Source organism: Pelecanus crispus, chromosome 3 (assembly GCF_030463565.1).
Source record: "Pelecanus crispus isolate bPelCri1 chromosome 3, bPelCri1.pri, whole genome shotgun sequence".
Lineage (NCBI taxonomy): Eukaryota > Metazoa > Chordata > Aves > Pelecaniformes > Pelecanidae > Pelecanus > Pelecanus crispus.
The window spans coordinates 14,062,569-14,087,919 of record NC_134645.1 but is presented as its reverse complement, the minus strand read 5'-3'; the positions used below and the strand labels follow the sequence as shown (position 1 = coordinate 14,087,919).

The window sequence follows — 25,351 nt, the reverse complement described above, 5'->3', positions numbered from 1 at the left end:
CATTGACGGCCAAATAACACGCTGCGGCTCCGAGCTTGCCCAGCTCCTAGAAGTGCCGGCACTCTGTCTCACTGTCCCCACCGGCAGAGCCCTGCTCCCACGCTGCAACCGTCCAGCGCTTTCTCCCACAACAAAGGTGCGCGCGCTGAAAGCTCTTGCTGCTCCTCACCATCCCGTGCTAGCGCTTTGGCAGAACTAAGGCATGAGAAGAAGGGCTGGGAGAAACCCACCGGTCGTTTGCCTTGTCACAGCAGGGCTCTGCCGATCAGGACAGTGAGACAGAGCGCTGGCAGGGTTCGGAGCTGGGCAAGCACGCAGCTGCAGTGTGTGTTTGCCTGTGAAAGCGGCGGTGAGGGAAGGCGAGGAGCGGCAGCTTTCTGTGGTGTCCCCTTGGCTGTGGGCCAAATGGCCGGACATTTGCCCTTTGGGAGCCGAGCTGTGCCGAGAGTGAGAGTGAGCCCGAGACTGCGTATTCAGAGTGCGCGGAGGAACAGTAAGTGCCGTTCACCACTGTGTGTGCGTGTGTCGCTAGGTAAGCGCTGGCAAAGGCAGGTGAGGAAGAGCGAGAGCTTTCCGTGCTGGTACCTTCGCTGCGGGAGAACGGGCCGGAGGCCTGCAGTGTCGGAGCAGGGCTCTCTCGATCGTGAGAGGGAGTGCCGGCACTTCTAGGAGCTGGGCAAGCTCGGAGCCGCAGCGTGTTATTTGGCTGTCAATGACGTGGCAAGCAAAGCCCAGGAGCAGCAAGGGCTTTCAACCTTTGCCGTGGGAGAACAACCCCGCCGCACGTTTGTAGTGTCGCAGCAGGGCTCTGCCGATGGGGACAGTGAGACAGAGTGCTGGCAGCGTTCAGAGTTAAGCAAGGAGGGAGCGCCGCTGCGCGTGATCGGCAGAGCCCTGCTCCGACGCTGCACACGTCCAGCTCCTTCTCCCACACCAATAGCGCCAGCGCTGAAAGTTCTGGCTGCTCCTTCACCTTGCCTTGCCAGCGCGTTCGCAGCACAACGCACAACGGTGAACGGCGCTTGCCTTTCCTCCGGGCGCTGCGAGTACACGTTCTGAAGCTCCCTGTCATCGTCGGCAGAGAGCAGCTCCCAAAGTGCAAATGACCGGCGATTTCTCCACACAAGAGCTCTACAGGCTTTAGCGCTCCTGCTGTTCCTCCCCTTCCCTTACCAGCGCTTGCACGGCTAAACGCGCACGGGGGAATCTGCCCTTGCCTTGCCTCCCAGCACTCCCACTACACCTTCTCCAGCTCACTCTCGCTCTCGGCGCAGACTAGTTGCCAAAGTGAAAACGTCGGGCAATTGCTCGCAGCCCTTCTTCTCATGCCTTAGTTCTGCCAAAGCACTGGCACGGGACGGTGAGGAGCAGCAAGAGCTTTCAGCGCGCGCACCTTTGTTGTGGGAGAAAGCGCTGGACGGTTGCAGCGTGGGAGCAGGGCTCTGCCGATGGGGACAGTGAGACAGAGTGCCGGCACTTCTAGGAGCTGGGCAAGCTCGGAGCCGCAGCGTGTTATTTGGCTGTCAATGACGTGGCAAGCAAAGCCCAGGAGCAGCAGGGGCTTTCACCTTTGCCGTGGGAGAACAACCCGCCACACGTTTGTAGTGTCGCAGCAGGGCTCTGCCGATGGGGAGAGTGAGACAGAGTGCTGGCAGCGTTCGGAGTCAAGCAAGGAGGGAGCGCCGCTGCGCGTGATCGGCAGAGCCCCGCTCCGACACTGCACACGTCCAGCTCCTTCTCCCACACCAATAGCGCCAGCACTGAAAGCCCCCAGCACTCCCACTACACCTTCTCCAGCTCACTCTCACTCTCGGCGCAGACTAGCTGCCAAAGTGAAAACGCCGGGCAATTTCTCGCAGCCCTTCTTCTCATGCTGGGAGGCGAGGCAAGGGCAGATTCCCCCGTGCGCGTTTAGCCGTGCAAGCGCTGGTAAGGGAAGGGGAGGAACAGCAGGAGCGCTAAAGCCTGTAGAGCTCTTGTGTGGAGAAATCGCCGGTCATTTGCACTTTGGGAGCTGCTCTCTGCCGACGATGACAGGGAGCTTCAGAACGTGTGCTCGCAGCGCCCGGAGGAAAGGCAAGCGCCGTTCACCGTTGTGCGTTGCGCTGCGAACGCGCTGGCAAGGCAAGGTGAAGGAGCAGCCAGAACTTTCAGCGCTGGCGCTATTGGTGTGGGAGAAGGAGCTGGACGTGTGCAGCGTTGGAGCAGGGCTCTGCCGATGGTGACAGTGACAGAGAGAGTTTGGGCAGTTTGAGGAGCTGGGCAAACTCGGAGCCCCAGTGTGTATTTGGCTGTGAATGAAGGGGCAAGCAAAGCTGAAGAGCAGCAAGAGCTTTGAGTGCTTTCACCTTTGCTGTGGAAGAAACGGATGGACGTTTGCAGTGTCGGAGCAGGGTTCTACGGATACTGAGAGTGAAGCAGAGTGCTGTCAGTGTGCGGAGGCTGGGCAAGCACGGAGCCCCAGTGTGTGTTTGATTGTGAAAGCGGTGGCGAGGGAAGGAGAGAAGCAGCAAGAGCTTTGAGTGCTCTAGGATCTTTGCTGTGGGGGAACTCTCTGGACGTTTGCAGTGTCAGAGCAGGGCTCTGCCGATCGCGACAATGAGAGAGAGTGTGGGCAGTGTTAGGAGCTGGGCAAGCACGCAGCTCCAGCGTGTGTTTGGCTGCGGAAGCGGTGGTGAGGGAAGGTGAGGAGGAGCAGCAGCGGCTTTCCGTGCTGTCCCCTTTGCTGTGGGAGAAATGGCTGGACGTTTGCACTTTGGGAGCTGGTCTGTGCCGAAAGTGAGAGTGAGCTTGGGGAAATGTATTCAGAGCGCTGGGAGGCAAGGCGAGTGCAGTTCACCATTGTGTTTCGCTGTGAAAGCGCTGGCAAGGGATGAGGAGGAATGAGAGCTTGCCGTGATGCCACCACAGTGAGGCGCAGTGTGGGCGCTGTCAGGAAATAAGCAAGCACGGAGGGCCACCGTGTGTTTGGCTGTGAAACAACATACGAGAGAAGGTGAGGAGCAGCAAGGGCTTTCCGTGCCGGCCCCTTTGCTGTGGGACAAATGGCTGGACGTGTGCAGCGTTGGAGCGGGGCTCTGCCCATCGCGCGCAGCGGCGCTCCCTCCTTGCTTAACTCCGAACGCTGCCAGCACTCTGTCTCACTCTCCCCATCGGCAGAGCCCTGCTGCGACACTACAAACGTGCGGCGGGTTGTTCTCCCACGGCAAAGGTGAAAGCCCCTGCTGCTCCTGGGCTGTGCTTGCCACGTCATTGACGGCCAAATAACACGCTGCGGCTCCGAGCTTGCCCAGCTCCTAGAAGTGCCGGCACTCTGTCTCACTGTCCCCACCGGCAGAGCCCTGCTCCCACGCTGCAACCGTCCAGCGCTTTCTCCCACAACAAAGGTGCGCGCGCTGAAAGCTCTTGCTGCTCCTCACCATCCCGTGCTAGCGCTTTGGCAGAACTAAGGCATGAGAAGAAGGGCTGGGAGAAACCCACCGGTCGTTTGCCTTGTCACAGCAGGGCTCTGCCGATCAGGACAGTGAGACAGAGCGCTGGCAGGGTTCGGAGCTGGGCAAGCACGCAGCTGCAGTGTGTGTTTGCCTGTGAAAGCGGCGGTGAGGGAAGGCGAGGAGCGGCAGCTTTCTGTGGTGTCCCCTTGGCTGTGGGCCAAATGGCCGGACATTTGCCCTTTGGGAGCCGAGCTGTGCCGAGAGTGAGAGTGAGCCCGAGACTGCGTATTCAGAGTGCGCGGAGGAACAGTAAGTGCCGTTCACCTCTGTGTGTGCGTGTGTCGCTAGGTAAGCGCTGGCAAAGGCAGGTGAGGAAGAGCGAGAGCTTTCCGTGCTGGTACCTTCGCTGCGGGAGAACGAGCCGGAGGCCTGCAGTGTCGGAGCAGGGCTCTCTCGATCGTGAGAGGGAGTGCCGGCACTTCTAGGAGCTGGGCAAGCTCGGAGCCGCAGCGTGTTATTTGGCTGTCAATGACGTGGCAAGCAAAGCCCAGGAGCAGCAAGGGCTTTCAACCTTTGCCGTGGGAGAACAACCCCGCCGCATGTTTGTAGTGTCGCAGCAGGGCTCTGCCGATGGGGACAGTGAGACAGAGTGCTGGCAGCGTTCAGAGTTAAGCAAGGAGGGAGCGCCACTGCGCGTGATCGGCAGAGCCCTGCTCCGACGCTGCACACGTCCAGCTCCTTCTCCCACACCAATAGCGCCAGCGCTGAAAGTTCTGGCTGCTCCTTCACCTTGCCTTGCCAGCGCGTTCGCAGCACAACGCACAACGGTGAACGGCGCTTGCCTTTCCTCCGGGCGCTGCGAGTACACGTTCTGAAGCTCCCTGTCATCGTCGGCAGAGAGCAGCTCCCAAAGTGCAAATGACCGGCGATTTCTCCACACAAGAGCTCTACAGGCTTTAGCGCTCCTGCTGTTCCTCCCCTTCCCTTACCAGCGCTTGCACGGCTAAACGCGCACGGGGGAATCTGCCCTTGCCTTGCCTCCCAGCACTCCCACTACACCTTCTCCAGCTCACTCTCGCTCTCGGCGCAGACTAGTTGCCAAAGTGAAAACGTCGGGCAATTGCTCGCAGCCCTTCTTCTCATGCCTTAGTTCTGCCAAAGCACTGGCACGGGACGGTGAGGAGCAGCAAGAGCTTTCAGCGCGCGCACCTTTGTTGTGGGAGAAAGCGCTGGACGGTTGCAGCGTGGGAGCAGGGCTCTGCCGATGGGGACAGTGAGACAGAGTGCCGGCACTTCTAGGAGCTGGGCAAGCTCGGGAGCCGCAGCGTGTTATTTGGCTGTCAATGACGTGGCAAGCAAAGCCCAGGGAGCAGCAGGGGCTTTCACCTTTGCCGTGGGAGAACATCCCGCCACCACCGTTTGTAGTGTCGCAGCAGGGCTCTGCCGATGGGGAGAGTGAGACAGAGTGCTGGCAGCGTTCGGAGTCAAGCAAGGAGGGAGCGCCGCTGCGCGTGATCGGCAGAGCCCCGCTCCGACACTGCACACGTCCAGCTCCTTCTCCCACACCAATAGCGCCAGCACTGAAAGCCCCCAGCACTCCCACTACACCTTCTCCAGCTCACTCTCACTCTCGGCGCAGACTAGCTGCCAAAGTGAAAACGCCGGGCAATTTCTCGCAGCCCTTCTTCTCATGCTGGGAGGCGAGGCAAGGGCAGATTCCCCCGTGCGCCGTTTAGCCGTGCAAGCGCTGGTAAGGGAAGGGGAGGAACAGCAGGAGCGCTAAGCCTGTAGAGCTCTTGTGTGGAGAAATCGCCGGTCCATTTGCACTTTGGGAGCTGCTCTCTGCCGACGATGACAGGGAGCTTCAGAACGTGTGCTCGCAGCGCCCGGAGGAAAGGCAAGCGCCGTTCACCGTGTGCGTTGCGCTGCGAACGCGCGCTGGCAAGGCAAGGTGAAGGAGCAGCCAGAACTTTCAGCGCTGGCGCTATTGGTGTGGAGAAGGAGCTGGACGTGTGCAGCGTCGGAGCAGGGCTCTGCCGATGGTGACAGTGACAGAGAGAGTTTGGGCAGTTTGAGGAGCTGGCAAACTCGGAGCCCCCAGTGTGTATTTGGCTGTGAATGAAGGGGCAAGCAAAGCTGAAGAGCAGCAAGAGCTTTGAGTGCTTTCACCCTTTGCTGTGGAAGAAACGGATGGACGTTTGCAGTGTCGGAGCAGGTTTCTACGGATACTGAGAGTGAAGCAGAGTGCTGTCAGTGTGCGGAGGCTGGGCAAGCACGGAGCCCCAGTGTGTGTTTGATTGTGAAAGCGGTGGGGGGCGAGGGAAGGAGAGAAGCAGCAAGAGCTTTGAGTGCTCTAGGATCTTTGCTGTGGGGGAACTCTCTGGACGTTTGCAGTGTCAGAGCAGGGCTCTGCCGATCGCGACAATGAGAGAGAGTGTGGGCAGTGTTAGGAGCTGGGCAAGCACGCAGCTCCAGCGTGTGTTTGGGCTGCGGAAGTGGTGGTGAGGGAAGGTGAGGAGGAGCAGCAGCGGCTTTCCGTGCTGTCCCCTTTGCTGTGGGAGAAATGGCTGGACGTTTGCACTTTGGGAGCTGGTCTGTGCCGAAAGTGAAGTGGAGCTTGGGGAAATGTATTCAGAGCGCTGGGAGGCAAGGCGAGTGCAGTTCACCATGTGTTTCGCTGTGAAAGCGCTGGCAAGGGATGAGGAGGAATGAGAGCTTGCCGTGATGCCACCACAGTGAGGCGCAGTGTGGGCGCTGTCAGGAAATAAGCAAGCACGGAGGGCCACCGTGTGTTTGGCTGTGAAACAACATACGAGAGAAGGTGAGGAGCAGCAAGGGCTTTCCGTGCCGGCCCCTTTGTCGTGGGACAAATGGCTGGACGTGTGCAGCGTTGGAGCGGGGCTCTGCCCATCGCGCGCAGCGGCGCTCCCTCCTTGCTTAACTCCGAACGCTGCCAGCACTCTGTCTCACTCTCCCCATCGGCAAGAGCCCTGCTGCGACACTACAAACGTGCGGCGGGTTGTTCTCCCACGGCAAAGGTGAAAGCCCCTGCTGCTCCTGGGCTGTGCTTGCCACGTCATTGACGGCCAAATAACACGCTGCGGCTCCGAGCTTGCCCAGCTCCTAGAAGTGCCGGCACTCTGTCTCACTGTCCCCACCGGCAGAGCCCTGCTCCCACGCTGCAACCGTCCCAGCGCTTTCTCCCACAACAAAGGTGCGCAGCGCTGAAAGCTCTTGCTGCTCCTCACCATCCCGTGCTAGCGCTTTGGCAGAACTAAGGCATGAGAAGAAGGGCTGGAGAAACCCACCGGTCGTTTGCCTTGTCACAGCAGGGCTCTGCCGATCAGGACAGTGAGACAGAGCGCTGGCAGGGTTCGGAGCTGGGCAAGCACGCAGCTGCAGTGTGTGTTTGCCTGTGAAAGCGGCGGTGAGGGAAGGCGAGGAGCGGCAGCTTTCTGTGGTGTCCCCTTGGCTGTGGGCCAAATGGCCGGACGTTTGCCCTTTGGGAGCCGAGCTGTGCCGAGAGTGAGAGTGAGCCCGAGACTGCGTATTCAGAGTGCGCGGAGGAACAGTAAGTGCCGTTCACCTCTGTGTGTGCGTGGTGGTGTCGGCTAGGTAAGCGCTGGCAAAGGCAGGTGAGGAAGAGCGAGAGCTTTCCGTGCTGGTACCTTCGCTGCGGGAGAAACGGGCCGGAGGCCTGCAGTGTCGGAGCAGGGCTCTCTCGATCGTGAGAGGGAGTGCCGGCACTTCTAGGAGCTGGGCAAGCTCGGAGCCGCAGCGTGTTATTTGGCTGTCTATGACGTGGCAAGCAAAGCCCAGGAGCAGCAAGGGCTTTCAACTTTGCCGTGGGAGAACAACCCCGCCGCACGTTTGTAGTGTCGCAGCAGGGCTCTGCCGATGGGGACAGTGAGACAGAGTGCTGGCAGCGTTCAGAGTTAAGCGGGAGCGCCGCTGCGCGTGATCGGCAGAGCCCTGCTCCGACGCTGCACACGTCCAGCTCCTTCTCCCACACCAATAGCGCCAGCGCTGAAAGTTCTGGCTGCTCCTTCACCTTGCCTTGCCAGCGCGTTCGCAGCACAACGCACAACGGTGAACGGCGCTTGCCTTTCCTCCGGGCGCTGCGAGTACACGTTCTGAAGCTCCCTGTCATCGTCGGCAGAGAGCAGCTCCCAAAGTGCAAATGACCGGCGATTTCTCCACACAAGAGCTCTACAGGCTTTAGCGCTCCTGCTGTTCCTCCCCTTCCCTTACCAGCGCTTGCACGGCTAAACGCGCACGGGGGAATCTGCCCTTGCCTTGCCTCCCAGCACTCCCACTACACCTTCTCCAGCTCACTCTCGCTCTCGGCGCAGACTAGTTGCCAAAGTGAAAACGTCGGGCAATTGCTCGCAGCCCTTCTTCTCATGCCTTAGTTCTGCCAAAGCACTGGCACGGGACGGTGAGAAGCAGCAAGAGCTTTCAGCGCGCGCACCTTTGTTGTGGGAGAAAGCGCTGGACGGTTGCAGCGTGGGAGCAGGGCTCTGCCGATGGGGACAGTGAGACAGAGTGCCGGCACTTCTAGGAGCTGGGCAAGCTCGGAGCCGCAGCGTGTTATTTGGCTGTCAATGACGTGGCAAGCAAAGCCCAGGAGCAGCAGGGGCTTTCACCTTTGCCGTGGGAGAACAACCCGCCACACGTTTGTAGTGTCGCAGCAGGGCTCTGCCGATGGGGAGAGTGAGACAGAGTGCTGGCAGCGTTCGGAGTCAAGCAAGGAGGGAGCGCCGCTGCGCGTGATCGGCAGAGCCCCGCTCCGACACTGCACACGTCCAGCTCCTTCTCCCACACCAATAGCGCCAGCACTGAAAGCCCCCAGCACTCCCACTACACCTTCTCCAGCTCACTCTCACTCTCGGCGCAGACTAGCTGCCAAAGTGAAAACGCCGGGCAATTTCTCGCAGCCCTTCTTCTCATGCTGGGAGGCGAGGCAAGGGCAGATTCCCCCGTGCGCGTTTAGCCGTGCAAGCGCTGGTAAGGGAAGGGGAGGAACAGCAGGAGCGCTAAGCCTGTAGAGCTCTTGTGTGGAGAAATCGCCGGTCATTTGCACTTTGGGAGCTGCTCTCTGCCGACGATGACAGGGAGCTTCAGAACGTGTGCTCGCAGCGCCCGGAGGAAAGGCAAGCGCCGTTCACCGTTGTGCGTTGCGCTGCGAACGCGCTGGCAAGGCAAGGTGAAGGAGCAGCCAGAACTTTCAGCGCTGGCGCTATTGGTGTGGGAGAAGGAGCTGGACGTGTGCAGCGTCGGAGCAGGGCTCTGCCGATGGTGACAGTGACAGAGAGAGTTTGGGCAGTTTGAGGAGCTGGGCAAACTCGGAGCCCCAGTGTGTATTTGGCTGTGAATGAAGGGGCAAGCAAAGCTGAAGAGCAGCAAGAGCTTTGAGTGCTTTCACCTTTGCTGTGGAAGAAACGGATGGACGTTTGCAGTGTCGGAGCAGGGTTCTACGGATACTGAGAGTGAAGCAGAGTGCTGTCAGTGTGCGGAGGCTGGGCAAGCACGGAGCCCCAGTGTGTGTTTGATTGTGAAAGCGGGTGGCGAGGGAAGGAGAGAAGCAGCAAGAGCTTTGAGTGCTCTAGGATCTTTGCTGTGGGGGAACTCTCTGGACGTTTGCAGTGTCAGAGCAGGGCTCTGCCGATCGCGACAATGAGAGAGAGTGTGGGCAGTGTTAGGAGCTGGGCAAGCACGCAGCTCCAGCGTGTGTTTGGCTGCGGAAGCGGTGGTGAGGGAAGGTGAGGAGGAGCAGCAGCGGCTTTCCGTGCTGTCCCCTTTGCTGTGGGAGAAATGGCTGGACGTTTGCACTTTGGGAGCTGGTCTGTGCCGAAAGTGAGAGTGAGCTTGGGGAAATGTATTCAGAGCGCTGGGAGGCAAGGCGAGTGCAGTTCACCATTGTGTTTCGCTGTGAAAGCGCTGGCAAGGGATGAGGAGGAATGAGAGCTTGCCGTGATGCCACCACAGTGAGGCGCAGTGTGGGCGCTGTCAGGAAATAAGCAAGCACGGAGGGCCACCGTGTGTTTGGCTGTGAAACAACATACGAGAGAAGGTGAGGAGCAGCAAGGGCTTTCCGTGCCGGCCCCTTTGCTGTGGGACAAATGGCTGGACGTGTGCAGCGTTGGAGCGGGGCTCTGCCCATCGCGCGCAGCGGCGCTCCCTCCTTGCTTAACTCCGAACGCTGCCAGCACTCTGTCTCACTCTCCCCATCGGCAGAGCCCTGCTGCGACACTACAAACGTGCGGCGGGTTGTTCTCCCACGGCAAAGGTGAAAGCCCCTGCTGCTCCTGGGCTGTGCTTGCCACGTCATTGACGGCCAAATAACACGCTGCGGCTCCGAGCTTGCCCAGCTCCTAGAAGTGCCGGCACTCTGTCTCACTGTCCCCACCGGCAGAGCCCTGCTCCCACGCTGCAACCGTCCAGCGCTTTCTCCCACAACAAAGGTGCGCGCGCTGAAAGCTCTTGCTGCTCCTCACCATCCCGTGCTAGCGCTTTGGCAGAACTAAGGCATGAGAAGAAGGGCTGGGAGAAACCCACCGGTCGTTTGCCTTGTCACAGCAGGGCTCTGCCGATCAGGACAGTGAGACAGAGCGCTGGCAGGGTTCGGAGCTGGGCAAGCACGCAGCTGCAGTGTGTGTTTGCCTGTGAAAGCGGCGGTGAGGGAAGGCGAGGAGCGGCAGCTTTCTGTGGTGTCCCCTTGGCTGTGGGCCAAATGGCCGGACATTTGCCCTTTGGGAGCCGAGCTGTGCCGAGAGTGAGAGTGAGCCCGAGACTGCGTATTCAGAGTGCGCGGAGGAACAGTAAGTGCCGTTCACCTCTGTGTGTGCGTGTGTCGCTAGGTAAGCGCTGGCAAAGGCAGGTGAGGAAGAGCGAGAGCTTTCCGTGCTGGTACCTTCGCTGCGGGAGAACGAGCCGGAGGCCTGCAGTGTCGGAGCAGGGCTCTCTCGATCGTGAGAGGGAGTGCCGGCACTTCTAGGAGCTGGGCAAGCTCGGAGCCGCAGCGTGTTATTTGGCTGTCAATGACGTGGCAAGCAAAGCCCAGGAGCAGCAAGGGCTTTCACCTTTGCCGTGGGAGAACAACCCGCCGCACGTTTGTAGTGTCGCAGCAGGGCTCTGCCGATCGGGAGAGTGAGACAGAGTGCTGGCAGCGTTCGGAGTTAAGCAAGGAGGGAGCGCCGCTGCGCGTGATCGGCAGAGCCCTGCTCCGACGCTGCACACGTCCAGCTCCTTCTCCCACACCAATAGCGCCAGCACTGAAAGCCCCAGCACTCCCACTACACCTTCTCCAGCTCACTCTCACTCTCGGTGCAGACTAGCTGCCAAAGTGAAAACGCTGGGCAATTTCTCGCAGCCCATGAGAATCTCATGCTGGGAGGCAAGGCAAGGGCAGATTCCCCCGTGCGCGTTTAGCCGTGCAAGCGCTGGTAAGGGAAGGGGAGGAACAGCAGGAGCCCTTAAGCCTGTAGAGCTCTTGTGTGGAGAAATCGCCGGTCATTTGCACTTTGGGAGCTGCTCTCTGCCGACGATGACAGGGAGCTTCAGAACGTGTACTCGCAGTGCCTGGAGGAAAGGCAAGCGCCGTTCACCGCTGTGCGTTGCGCTGCGAAAGCGCTGGCAAGGCAAGGTGAAGGAGCAGCCAGAACTTTCAGAACTGCTGCCAACACTCTCTCTCACTGTCTCGATCGGCGGAGCCCAGCTCCTAAAGTGCCAACGTCCAGCCATTTCTCCCACAGCAAAGGAGACAGCATGCAAAGCTGCCGCTCCTCACCTTCCCTCACCATTGCTTTCACAGCCGTTAAACACACGCTGCAGCTGCGTGCTTCCCCAGCTCCTAACACTGCCCACATTGTCACTGTCGCCATCAGCAGAGCCCTGCTCTGACTCTGCAAATGTGCAGCCGTTTCTCCCACAGCAAAGGTGCCAGGACGGAAAGCTATCACTCCGCCTCACCTTCCCTTGCCACCGCTTGTACAGCGAAACACACGACGTTGACCTGCACTTGCCTTCCTTCCAGACACTTTGAATACACATTCTCAAGGTCATGCTAAATCTTGGCACACACAGCTCCCAAAGTGAAATGTCCAGTGATTTTTTTCACACATGATAGGTGTGAGGGCTTATTGCTGTTGCTGGTCCTCACCTTCCCTTGGCTGGTCTTTCACAGCTGCAGAAAAAGTGGGGCTCTGCTGTTGCATGATGTCCTATGTGGTCACAACACTCACTTTCTCTCATGAAGGGCACAACCCTACTGAAATATTACAAACTTCGAGGGATTTCTCCCACAGCAGAGGAGAAAGGGCTTAATGCTGTTGGAGGTCCTCACCTTCCCTTGGCTGAGCTTTAACACCTGCACAAAAACTGGGGCTGTGCCATGGCATAACCTTCTATATGGTCCCCAAACTCTCTGTAACTCATGACCGGCGCATGCCTACTGAAATATGAGAAACAGTGAGGGATTTCTGCCACAATATAGGAGTAAGGGCTTAATGCTCTTGCTGGTTCTCACCTTCCCTTGCCAGTGCTTTCACAACCAAATGCACTCTGGGCATCTGCCCTTGCCTTGCCTCCCAGCACTCCCAATACACACACAACTCACTCTCACTCTCAGCACAGACCAGCTCCCAAAGTGCAAACATCCAGCGATTTCTCCACACAACAGTTCTAAGGGCTTAGTGCTGTTCCCACTCCTCACCTTCCCTTGCCTTTTCTTTCACAGCCAAACACACAGTCATCCTCTGTGCTTCACTAGCTCCTAATACTGCAACACTCTGTGTCATTGTCATGATTGGCAGAGCCCTGCTCCGACTCTGTAAACATCCATCGATTTGTCCCAGAACAAAGTTGGCAGCATGGAAACGTCTTGCTGCTCCTCGCCTTCCATTGCCAGCGCTTTCACAGTGATACGCACAATGGTGACCTGCACTTGCTTTTCCTCGAGGCACCCTGAATAAAAATTCTCAAGCTCATTCTTACTCTTGGCACAGACCAGCTCCCAAAGTGCAAACATCCAGCAATTTCTCCCACAGCAAACGTGTAAGGATTTAACTGTGTTGCTGGTCTTCCTTCCCTTGGCTCCATTTTCAGAGCTGCAAAAAAATATGTGCTTTTCCACAGCCTTAAGCCTTAAGACCTTACAGTCATGCTGTGGGAGAAATCCCTCAACCTTTGCAACATTTCCGTAGGCCTGTGCCAAATTTGAGATTAATACAGAGAGAGAATATTGGGACCCTGTGAGTTAAGGCAATGGCAGAGCCCCACTCTTTGTCGGGCTGTGAATGGTCAGGCAAGGGAAGGTAAGGACCTGCAACAGCATTAACTCCTTACATCTATGGTGTGGGAGAAATCGCTGGGCGTTTGCACTTTGGGAGCTGGTCTGTGCTGAGAGCGAGAGTGAGCTTGATAAAGTGTATTGGGAGTGCCTGGAGGAAAAGTAAGCGTAGTTCATCATTGTATGTTTCGCTGTGAAGGCGCTGGCAAAGGAAGGTGAGGAGCAGCGAGACCTTTTCGTGCTGGCACCTTTGCTGTGGGAGAAATAGCTGGACGTTTGCAGTGTCGGAGCAGGCCTCTGCCCATCATGACAGTGATACAGAGTTCTGGCAGTGTTCGAAGCTGGGCAGGCATGAAGCCCCAGAGTGTTTTTCGGCTGTAAAAGTAGTAGTAAGGGAAGGAGAAGAGCAGTGAGAATTTTCCGTGCTGGCACCTTTGTTGTGGGAGAAATCACTGGCCATTTGCAGCATTGGAGCAGGGCTCTGCTGATCGTGGCAATAACAGAGAGTGTTGGCTCTGATAGGAGGCTGAGCAAGCCTGGAGCCCCAATGAGTGTTTGGCTGTGAAAGTGCTGGCAAGAGAAGGTGAGGAGGAGCAGCAGCAGCTTTCTGTGCTGTCACCTTTGCTGTGGGAGAATTCGCTGGACGTTTGCACTTTGGGAGCTGTGCGTGCCAAGATGTAGCGTGACCTTGAGAACGTGTATGCGAAGTGTCTGGAGGAAAGGCAAGTGCAGTTCACCGTTGTGCGTTTCACTGTAGAAGTAAGTGCTTACTTTAAGTACTGTACTTACTTACTGTATTTATTTACTCTTCTAACTTTAGAGGTTTGGTTAAATCCGGCAAACCCAAAGCAGGAGCCCTCATCAGTTCAGTTTTGATGGAGTCAAATCCTTTTTGGCACTCTGGTATCCATTCTAAAATTTCTCTGGGTCCCTTCAATGATTCCTATAATGGCTTGGCAATCACACTAAAATTTGGTATCCAGAGTCTGCACCATCCAGCCATCCCCCAAAATCCTCGCAGTTCTTTCTTAGACTTGGTGGGGGGGGGGGGTACTAAAACATGATCGGAACCAGTACTGACCCCTGGGTGACAGCGCTAGTTACTGGTCTCTGACTAGACTGGGTGCCACTGAGCAGCGCCCTCGGGGCCCGGCCGTTCAGCCCATTTCAGTCCCGCTCACTGTCGGCTCATCCAGCCCACTCCCGTTCGAGTGACTTGAACTCCGTATTTAAAAAGAGGTTGCAAGATGGGCATATGCAAGCACACTGCTTTCAAAATCCCAAGACATAAACCTCCCACACTGGCTATTTCCACCTATTGCCCCAAAACCTACAGAGAAGGAAACACCCCGTAAATTACATATGCAAGGCCAACAACTGTTTTTAATTCTGGCTTTGGCTGTTCTGCCTGTTGGTTCCAAATGAGTATTATTTTTGCAGGGCCATCCCAAAAGCTGAACATGGATTAAAGTTCTTCCTTGAGGGAGCTGTGGGCAGGCAGGCCAGCCAGCGAAGCTGTCTGAGTCTCTGGAAGGTCTCTCTGAGCTCTTCCTGGCCAGAGGCAGCACTGGGAGGAGGGACAGGGTGGGCTGCTGGTGCCCTTTGTGCAGCTTGATCCCTGCTGGGGGCAGTGCTTCCTGGATTCTTCCTTCTCCTCCTCCTCCTCTCTGGCGTTGCAGAAGTCAGATGCTGTGCCCCTTCTTCATCCAGGGTCGCAATGTGCCCCCATCACCACCACAGCGCCCCGAGAGTTTCTCCAATGTGCATCTCTGGGGCACTGAAACCCTCTCCTCCTCCTCCTTGCTGAGGGGTCACAGTCTGGTGTCTGCAAACCAGCTGCGGTGGAGGATCTGCCCCGCCATGGGGATCTGCTCCGCTCTCTCTGCCTCAGCTGAGTTTGCTCCTGAGCAGCCCTGGCTGCGGGAGCCTACTTGGAGCTGGTGGTGGAGGGCCCTGCAGCTGCATCACCCCTTGGGGCTCGGTCACGACGTGGACACCTTACTCTCCTGCTCCTCCCCCTCCCCCTTGCTGAGTGGTTGTAGTCTGTGATCTCCACAAACCGGCTGCAGAGACCATAGCCACACCGCAGGGATCTTCTGTTCTCCCTGCATCGGCAGAGTCTGCTCCCAAGCAGCATTGCATGTGGGAGCTAACTGGGAGAGGCCGCTGGAGCACCCTAGAGCTGCGTACACCCTGGGAGCGCAGTCACGACTTGCAAGACTAGTTCTCCTCCTCCTTCTCCCTGTTGAGGGGTCATAGTCCGTGGTGTCCACAAACCAGCTGCGGAGATCTTTTCCCCACTGCGGGGATCTGCTCCCGACCCTCTCCCAGGCACCCTTCCTCTGGCGGTGGGAGGAAGGGCTGAATCCCGGCTCCTCTTTGGTGTTGTCATCTTCTTGCACACTGTGCGGCACACGGTCAACTGGTTGACAGCAGACCGGGCACGCATCTTTCCTTCCGGACACCAGCCTTCTACAGCCGCAGAAGAAGCGATGCAAGCAGAAGCCCACGCAGGATGCAATGTTGAGCCTGCCTGTCCAGATGGAGCACAGCCAGCCTGCAGATGCCTGCCGTGCACCTGCCGAGGTTAGCTGGCTTGTGCTGGCTGTTGCGGAGGAGCTGCTGTCCTCTGGAGAGTCCTCCATGCCCACCGCCATGTCCTGCAAAGAGAGCTGTGCCGAGGTCCTGCCCTTTCCTCCTGAAAGGACCAGAACAGTGAGGAAACCCCAGAAGCTCTGTGAGGGGACAGCTAAGGGCCTCCCAAAGGCTTTCCTGGAGGGCTGCAAAGGCAGAAGGGGCCAAAGGCAGACAGATGGGATGGATCTAGGTGGCATGCTTTGAGAGGGAGCAGCGTTGCGGCTGTGAGGAAAGCTGCAGTGTGACCGGGAAGAGAGAGCAATGCCCAGATCCCACAAAGAAATCCATTGTCCATGTCCATTTGCCCGGCATTGCCCGGCATCGCCCGGCACGGCGGAAGGAGGTGCCCAGCGCGGCGCGCTCCTCGCTCGCCCACCGGGGCCGGGCGCGGGGACCCGGGGGGAGGCGCTGGGAGGTCCGGGGGGCCGTGACTGGGCAGCGTACCGGGGGGCGGGGGAACCGCGGGCACCGGGCAGGACCCACCGCCCCCTCCCCGCCAGACCCCGCGCGGAGCAGAGCAGAGCGCGGCGCTCTAGCGCGGCGGGCGCATGCGCAGGAATGGCCGCCCCGCCTGGTGCCGGTCCGCGCAGGCGCAAGGGTCGCGGCGTATGAGTGGGGCGGGGAGGCGCACTTTGCGCCTGCGCGATGCGGAGGTGCGGCGCCATGTTGCCGGAGCGGGCCAGGGGGAGGCGGTGAGCGCTCCGGTGTCGGGTTCCCTCCCCCTCCCCTCACCCGGCCCGGGGGGCTGCGGCCGAGCGGAGCCTCCCCCGGCACCATGAGCGGCGGCGGCGGCGGCGGGCGGGTGTGCGACCTGTCCCGGCGCAACCCCCAGGAAGACTTTGAGCTCATCCAGCGCATTGGCAGCGGCACCTACGGCGATGTCTACAAGGTAGACGCAGCACTGCCGTCTGGTGGGGGTCGTCTCCTCCCCCTCCCACGGTGGTGGGTTCTGTTATCAAGCAACCGGATCGTCCTCCACCCTTCTAAAATCTGAGGGGGACTTCCGTTGCCAAGCGACGCCTCCCCCCCCCCCCCCCCCCCCGACCCTGCAGGGAGCGAGGTCGTTCCCCGCGCTCCCCTCTAGCGGGGTCTGCCCCGTCGCACCGACCCCTGTCCTGGTGAGCGCGGGTGGGCGCCTGGCCTGGCCTGGCTGTCCCCGTTCGCGCCCCTCCCTGCCGCCGGCCTGGCCACCTCTCCGGCTTGGCCGGTCCGTGCGAGGGGGCGACTCCCCGGACCGCCTCCGCGCTTGGGGGGGCTGGGCCCTGCTGCCGGCGCGGGCTGGCGGTGCGGGATCGCGGCGCTCTCCCGCCTTCCTGCGGCCGTGGAGCCGCCCCGGGAGCCGGTTCTTGCCGCTGCTGGGTGCTGGCTCGGGCGTCTGTTCCACGGGCGGAGCCTGGGGGTCGGCTCCCTCGCCCCAGACTGAGCCGGGGGCTGTTGGGGTGCGGAAAGCGCACGCTTGCTCGCTCGTTTCCAGCCCAAATATCACTTTAAATCGTGTGCCTGAAAGGCAAGCGGGGCTGTTCATCCCGGCTGCTGCTCCTATCGCTCTCTTGGGTGGAAATACCAGTGTTTTGTGCCTGTGTCTCTGTAAAACGGGAGGCTCACCAGCCGGAAGGCAAACTGGGGAGTCGGGAAAGGTGTTGTTAGGATCAGAGTCTTTCCTGATCCTGTCCTAACTTTAGAAACGTGGGAAAAGCAAAGCTAAAGAAACAGCAGCTGAAGATAGCTTGGCTTTTTGGGCTTTATAGCGTACTTTGACGTTTTTCTCTGCTCTGCAGCGTATGTTGTTGTTTGTGTATCCAGTTGAACTCTTGCCTGATGGGATGTGGCAGCCTGTCCCTCAGGTAGGATGACACTGGTTGTTACCTGCTCCTGTCTGGTGGTGGAGCAGAGGGGAGAATTGAAGTTTGGCGTGTGCAGCCTGTTGGAAGCATCACTTTAACCGTGTGCTTTCCAAGTTTCTTCTGGTCTGTTTTTGTCATCGCAGGTTGGGCCTGTGTGTTTAAGAAAACTTGTATTGGTAGGCAGGACTGTAGGGAAATATTTAGAGCCATTCCACAATTTGAGGTGCACAAAACTGGTGCTGATGCTGCATTTGACTCTAAGGGAATGTGCCTAGAATGAAGTATTATTTGGGTTGGGGTGATTTTGGTTTAATCTCAGCTCGCTTAAATGTTATGAAAGTTTCAGGACCTAAATCCTCTTCTTACTATGCTCTTGGTGTGCTAACTCCCTGCCTCATTAATTGTTTAATTGAAAGAGGTTTTTGTGGTGTTTTCCCCACCTTGCCAGCTTTCTTTGAGTATTTGCGTAGAATGCTGATGTTTTGATTATCCAGGTCTACTTGCCTTATGCTCTGTTTTTTTGTTTTTCTGCAAACTTGTTATCTTGATGTGCTCAGTTCTATTTCTGTTGCAGTTTTTAACTGGTATATTGACTCTGATATCAATCAGATTTTTTCAGTGCTCTGTACGTGATTTTTGATGGATGTGAATTAGCCAAGTCATCCGTGTTTACGGTTTAATTTTAAGGATGTTACCTCCAACCATAGAGTGAATATTTACATTTGCAATACCACTATGCATCTGATATCTGTTAAGTTTCACTGGATTTGTCAATCATCTTGTCTTGATGATTGTCGTACTTACATTGCAGTAGCCTTCAGTTTGGTGCTCTATGAGTGGTCAGTGTTTGGCACTGCTTGTGCCTTTTTTTTTTTGTTTGAGGCACAGATGTTCTCTCCTCCCTGAGAGTGGATTTGTTTATGTTTACAATCTGCCTGTGACAGGCACATAGAAGGTGATACGTCAGGATCAGAATACACTAGGCTGGTATTGTAATTATGTATGTACTCTAGATGAGAGAGGTAAGTGGTTTCTGATTAGGTTGTGGATAGTGTAGGGAAAATGAGATGTACTTTTCTCCTGGATGGATTATTGCCTGTTTCATTTTGAGGCAAGGTCTTGCCCAAGGCACCTTCAAAGTGGAGCATGAAAGTAGCCCAAAAATAATAATGAAAGCTGGTTACTTTTAGTGTGACAAAGAGGAAGTAATATAGTCCTATGTGTCATCCACATGTGAGCTTAAGAGGGCTTTATCTTAAATTTGTGAGGGGTTTCATAAAGTCTTGTTCATTTGCTTCATCCTGTCGTCTGTAGGTGAACTTTGCGGTTGATGAATAGTTGTGTGAAGTTGAGATTAGCCGTGTGATGATGGTGCTCATCAGTGGTGGGATTTCAGCAGAGTGGATCCAAGCACTGGATGTACTTGGGCAGCTTCAAACTGTTCTTTGTAAATTGTGTTTTTTTCCCCCCTTAGCAGGGAGAGCCATGTAGGGAGGTGTTTTGGCTGTTAGTAGGTAGGGATTATTGCCTTAATAAGATGACAATCTTGTTATGTTGACATTCTTGCTAAATGCTGACCTTTCTGTAACCTGCTTTCCTGGCAGTGTTGAGGAGCTGAAGGCAGAGCAGGCTGGCATCTACTTCCTTGCTCTGTTTTAGTTGAACTGAGCTACAACAGGTCATGGGTTAAATGTTTAATTCATTTAGAAAAATAAATTGTATATTTAAAAAAAACAGGCAGAGTCTCTACTCTGAAGATTCTTGAATGTGAAGTAAGAGCCTGTAGTGTGGATTGAACTACGGAGACTCAAAGGGAACAAGGATGTGGGTCAGATTGGTACAATCCTGCTGCTATGAGTCCTGCTGTTTAGCTGGTACCTGGAAAGGCGCTAGTGCACCACAGGTACGGATTTTTGGCTTGAAACAATATTTTGTAATTATCTGCCCTCCCACCTAAGTTCAGCTTTCAGAGAGGCCTTGAAGAAGATGATAATGAATTCATCACAAGAAAGGTAATGGGTAACTTGTTCATGCCATTAGCTCTCTATCAAATATACACAGTCAAGCATAATGTCTCTTCTAACTAGCACCAGTGCAAGTTTGTTGTAGGAGATGAAGCTTCATCTGGATTGCCTAGTTCTTAATGTATCGCAGGGACATAAACGCTGGACCTAACACCGTTTTCAGTGAGGGTCTGAAAAAGAGATGGTTTGGGTTTTAAAAATTTTTTTCAGTGAAGCTGTGTTGCCACAATAGATAGCTAAAATGTTAATATTACAAAGTTCTCATTAGAAGTTTAAGTAAAAATCTGTTCCCTTGTCCAGAGATGTCTCTTCTCAAGACTGCTGAAGTTAATGGTGAAATCGAGTTACTACTTTGTCCAATGGCTGATGTATCTGTAACAAAACACAAACAGATGATCTGCTAATATTGTTTTTTGGAGTAGAGTATTCTTGAGTATTGCATATCACATTTTCATTTGTATGATTTTGTTTCTATGTCTCAAACTTACTTGTCAAGTAATTTAGCTTCATCTAAAGTCTAGTTTAGAGACTGATAGCAAAATTGCTTTTCTGATTGCAGTTATATGTCAGGAAAATTCTTGAATTTCACCTTCTGTTTTGTCAAATATTCTCATCCAAAATGACATCTGCTAGAAAGGGTAAAAATTAGTTATGCTGTTGTACAAGTAATTTCTGTCTTTTGTGTTTTTGTATTTCACTGTTGCGTAGAATTTAATTGTGTGGAGTGGTCAGTAAAGTGTAAAAGATGAGTTATGTTTTTTTTAGTTGTGGAAAAAGAGACACTGTCCTTTCCTGCTCAGTTTCAGGAAATGTTCCTAGAGTTAAATGAGGTGGTTGCTTAATTTAGTTTGCTCTGTGTTTACTCCATCTCTTATTTAGAAAGACTTTTCTGTCTGTTGGTATGAAATTGCCATTCTAATCATCCCTGTTCCCAGGCCCTCTGTAATTTATGCCATTCTTTTAGGGTTTGGGTTACAAGTCCTGCATGCAATATTCTGACAGAGACCATATTAACAATAATGCTATAATTTTTCTGTTTGCCCCCATCCTAATACCTTTGGGTTTGGTAGTAACTGCACGTAGATTTGAAGTCTATTCTGAGGTAATTGTATGTTCATTTCTTTTGTTCATACAATTAATTTATATCGCAGCATATCTTGAAAAAAATCATTGCTTTGGTTTAATAAAGGGTTATTCATCCAGTGTGGGTGGACCCTTCCAAAGATTTTCAGCATCTTACTAAAAGAAAGGCCCTTCTTTTACTTTCCCCTTTACAGAAATTCAAATAGTGGTGGTAAGTATTGAGACTGTTGTTTCTGCAAAGGTATCTGTTATACCACGTCTGCCTTATTTCAGTTCTTTTCATCATTTATGGCTTCAGCCAGTTAACAAATGAAGACACAGAACTCCATAGGGTGCGCTTTGCTTGATGTCTCATTTTAAAAAAGAAAAAGCCTGATTTTCTGCTCCCCAGCCCTTTGGCATGGGCGTTGGTTTTGGTGAGGGAAGTCATGTATGTAACAGCTCAGCTGCTTCACGCTGAAACTCTGAGATTGTGTGGGTATCTCTAGGGAACACCTGGTGACTGTTACTCCTTTCTGCTTTCAACTGTGTTTCAGAGTGTCTGGTTTCTGATAGCACTCCTCTGTGTTGCTGGAAGAGAGTGTGTCCAGAACAGATGAACCTGAATTTTGATGAACTCCCATTTTGCAGAGTCATATGCACAAATTTCTTTCTGCTTACATGCACTTGCTCATCTTTCCTGGGGTGATCCAGTAGGGCATCAATTCTTCTACAGCTTTCCTGCTTCTGAAATACTGAAACCGTGCCTTTTAGTTGTGTGCTTTTTGATAGGCATTTTAGTCTTCCTTTCTTCTTGATTGACCTTACAGCTGTTGAAGCTCCTTTTGATTTTGCTAGGAATAAATGTCTATGTTTTGAATCATAGAAATCATAGAATCATTTAGGTTGGAAAAGAGCTTTAAGATCATCCAGTCCAACCATTAACCTAACATTACCAAGTCTGCCACTAAACCAATTAAGGGTAAAATAGCAATTTCATGTTTCCTGGCTTGGTGGCGGGATTATTTTTAATGAAAGTAAAAACTAGGAATCATTAAGATTGGAAAGGACCTCTAAGATCATCAGTCCAATCATCAACCCAACACCACCATGCCCACTAAACCATGTCCCCAAGTGCCATGTCTGCCTGTTTTTTGAACACTTCCAGGGATGGCGACTCCACCACCTCTCTGGGCAGCCTGTTCCTTGCTTGACTACCCTTTCCATGCAGAAATTTCTCCTAATATCCAATCTTAAACCTCCCCTGGTGCAGCTTGAGGCCATTTTCTCTCGTCCTAAGGGATCTCTATTTCAGCTTTAATTGTCTTTTGAGGTTTGTCAGGCAGGCAGAGAGGGGTGGATGTTTTGCCATCCCATTTTTTCTGTGCTGAGTAAGCACTACGGGGCTTAGTTTCTGTGACTGTGGTTCTTTAACCAATAATCCATGCCTTGCTGTAGGGATTTTTGTTTGCCTTCACATCTTTTTTGTTTAACACCACCTTTATCAAAGCACTGCTTTCTAAAATTGTAGGTGTCATGTTTTGGTATCACGCCTCCTACCAGAATGTGGAACATAATTATTTTTAGCATAATTCTTAGTAGTTCAATTCCTGTTAATTACAGCTGTGATTTCGTAGGATGGGCTGAACTGATGTAACAGCTCACTGTTGCCTGAGAGGGGGGATTCCCTACCCTGCTCCAGGCTGTCTTGCCGCTTATCTCGTGTTAGTTCTGGTGCTCAGCGTGATGCCTGGGCTGGCACAGTTAGCTAACCCGTCAGAAACCTAACCAAAAAAAGGGAGGCAGGTGGGCTTGGAGAGTTCAGTCAGCTCCTGGGTGAGTCGTGTGGGTTTGAGAGAGGCTGAAGGGGAGGGCTGTAGGGCTGGAAGCAAGGGAGTTGGGAAGCCATTCGGGTGCGTGGTCCTGAATAGTAGAGCTAATCTGGGTCAGGAAGCCTGTCTGTGCCCTGGGACCAGTTATCCCATGAAGTAGCACCTTGTTTAGAAGTTGCTTGTCTGTACTTTGTTCAACAATTCACATAGGCAGTAGTCAAAAACAGAAGCACCCTGTTGTTACTGTCTTAGACTTTGCTTTTCTGGCCTAGTATTTGTTGCAGCATTATACACTTTATAGTACCAGCTTCCATTTGAAGGACAAATACAAACCTGGCAAGAGATTTCCCTCCTTGGACCTTGGATTTTACGTCTGTACTGGTCCAGCTGCACAGACCTCTCCTTCTTATGAATCTAATGTTGTGGCATATATATGGGGCAGTGCTAAATACTAGCCTTCCTTCTCCTTTTCTTCTGTCATCTCCTTTTCAGACACACACCATGCACATATTTTGCTTGGCTGATATTTCCCAAATAGAGCCCATCTGAGTACTGCCCCACTCCATTGCTCTTCCCTTCTCTATTTCAGAGTAATAAGGTCTTCCCGGTTGTGGGGCATTTTGGTTAATTAGTTTTTGTATAATGCAATAACAACAAAACCCGGATTTTTCTGTCTTTTATTTCTAGTGGGTGGCAGTTTTTTATATAGCATTTTGATCTGATATCCTACTGTTGTCACAGAGACACTAGTAATTATTTCCTGTTTAATTAGGTAGTGCTTCTCCAGCTTGACTTAGTGGTCCTCCCCAGATATGGCAGTCTGATTTCTAGAAGAGTATCGTTCTTTTAGCTGCTGGTAGAATGAGGGTCTCTGTGTAGTTTTCCAGAGCAGACATTGTATAAATGCTGTACACATTTAGTATTGACTGCATGTAGACACAGGCATTATGGACCAATCTTTGCGCTGGAAAACGTGTGAAATGCATTCCCATTGACATAGTGAAATCTGCATTTGAAGGATCTAGTTGCAGCCTCCTGCTCATGGAAACAAATGGGAGGAAAAACTCTTGGCTATTGCTGTTAACCTCATCATCACAAAGACTGAGAGTTAGAGCACTTAAGGTGCAAGTGGAAACAAAAAATGAATGTGTGGTTTTTTTACATGAGCCTCTTTGAAATTTTTGGTTGTATTTGCCATCTCAGCAATACTTGTTTGAAATTGTTCTTCAGCCAGCTACTCCTTATTTATGCTCCAACCTCAAAACCTGTAAGTAACTGGCAATTTTAGTGTGATTATGCTAAATGAAAGCATAAGGCAGTGTCTTCAACAAACTGAGCTATTGTGTGGTACGTACACAAGTACCCTCAAAGTAAGAGTCAGCCAGCTCCGACACGTGTTGAAAAGCATATGGTACTTCAGTCTTTCTCAGTCTGTCATTCATGTGAGCTTAGGCAAGGAATTGTTTCGTAACTGATGATTTCAAAGGTATTTGATGAGATCTAGTAAAACCTGTCAGGGGTACCTAATGGTCATCCTTATCCTTTGCAAGGAACCCTTGTGTCACTACAGTCAGAATAATCTCTTTTTTATATACTCAGATTAACAAAGGCAATTCATATTCTTCCTTATGACAACACCTTCAATGCTAATAACCCAAATGAAGTAGGATGCAAAGTGATGACTTATTCAGATTGTCAACTTCAAGTCATGTTTTCTTAAGTAACAATTTATGCCCTTAAGGAGTTGGTAGCCTGCTGTTCCTGAAGGCATTGGTGACCTGAATTAAATCAGATCTTGTTCCTCCTTTCTGGCCTGGCTGATTGGTCCAGAGAATGGCCAGCTGGCCAAAGAGTCCCACTGCTGCTGGTGTTGAAGAAAGGAAGCAATGCCTAAGCTGAAGGTGAAAAGACACAAAATTTGTTCTTTCCTGCCCACAATTTTTAACAGTTCTTTTGAGAACATGACATTGAAGAAGCAATCCCTTTGTGATGGGAGGGGGCCAAATCAGCCACAAGGTGTGGCAAGTGCATGTTTGGCAAGGCTGCCTGCTGCTTGGGCTTTATTCCTTTGGCTGGGATTTTGCATGTCCTGCTCCACACATATTTATAGATTTGTCTGTCTACTATTGGTAGTTTGTTGGCATCACCATCACATAAGACTTTGTGATGAGTATCTTCATAATGTTTGGATCAGATTTGTTCCGAAATCGTCACTAGCTCCTACCCACCTTCTATCTTGCTGTAGTTGCTGTAGCGCTCTCCAGAGTATAGTCACCTATGGAGCCGTAGTCAGAGAAACAAATTCCTGACAGCTGGACACAGTATTGCTAAAAATAAATAAATTTTTTAAAAATTACCAAACATGTTTTGCTAGGCTAGCAATGTCTCTGAAGCCTGTGAAATATTTCCAGCTTCACTTGCGCATCCCAGCTGTATGCAGGATACATAACTTCAGGATCTCATTACTTGTATCCGCTACAGTTGTGTCTCATTTATTACCTTACTAGTACAAGTTGCCCCAAAACAGGTCTTTAAGTTTTAACAAGACTCCCTGATGTGCTCAGGTCTTTGTTAAAGCTTCAGTAATTTTTTTTGTTAATCTTGGAGGTTAAAAAATGCTGACCCTTGATTCATGAACATCTTGCCTCTGTGTTTGTTTCTTGCTATGAAAAGAATGTGTTGGGAAAAGAAATAAGGAATAGAAGTCCTAGCTCATGCTTCAGTGGTGCCACTTTCTCATGTGTTGCCTTCATTCTCTGGTACAGATAAAAGAAACTCCTATTTTTGCTGTTCTTAATGTCTTTTAATGTCTTTCTTCCACCATACAGCAACGAGTGGAGACCCTGCTGTCGTTGGTGGGGTGGGGAAATAATGACTTACAGGGAAGACTGCCAGACAAAATTTGGTTTTTAACTGTTTTTTCCACAATATATCAAGTTTGGACTGCCCTTTGACTTTTGTAGGATTCGCACTGCTCTCAGGATCTATCCATAAGTGTCTGCCTGGAAATTATTTGCAAATGCCAATACTCCCAGCATTGCGGAAGAGCATTGCCACACCAAGGAACAGTGAGAGGTTTGAGATTGGCTACGCTAGGAATGAACTGGGTAGAACTCTAGACACAGGAATACCCAGTGCACTTATCTCCAGACTTTATTGCTGGCTATTTTTTAAAATCTTAGGGGTTTTGGTTTTGTTTTTTTTTTTTCCCCCCTCCACTTGTGGTTCT

At 53.0% G+C, this 25,351-nt stretch overlaps 1 protein-coding gene across 3 annotated transcripts in view; it reads left to right on the top strand.

Moving 5' to 3' along the window:
- Positions 1–16,165: 16,165 nt before the first annotated feature.
- MAP4K3 (mitogen-activated protein kinase kinase kinase kinase 3) overlaps positions 16,166–25,351 on the top strand; it is a 93,872-nt gene continuing 84,686 nt past the window's right edge. The window contains exon 1 of one of the 3 annotated variants that reach the window (XM_075708141.1): positions 16,166–16,249. The gene's annotated coding sequence lies outside the window, so the exon portion shown is untranslated. The remainder of the gene's footprint in view (positions 16,250–25,351) is intronic. The other 2 variants (XM_075708145.1, XM_075708144.1) reach the window with 2 other exon arrangements.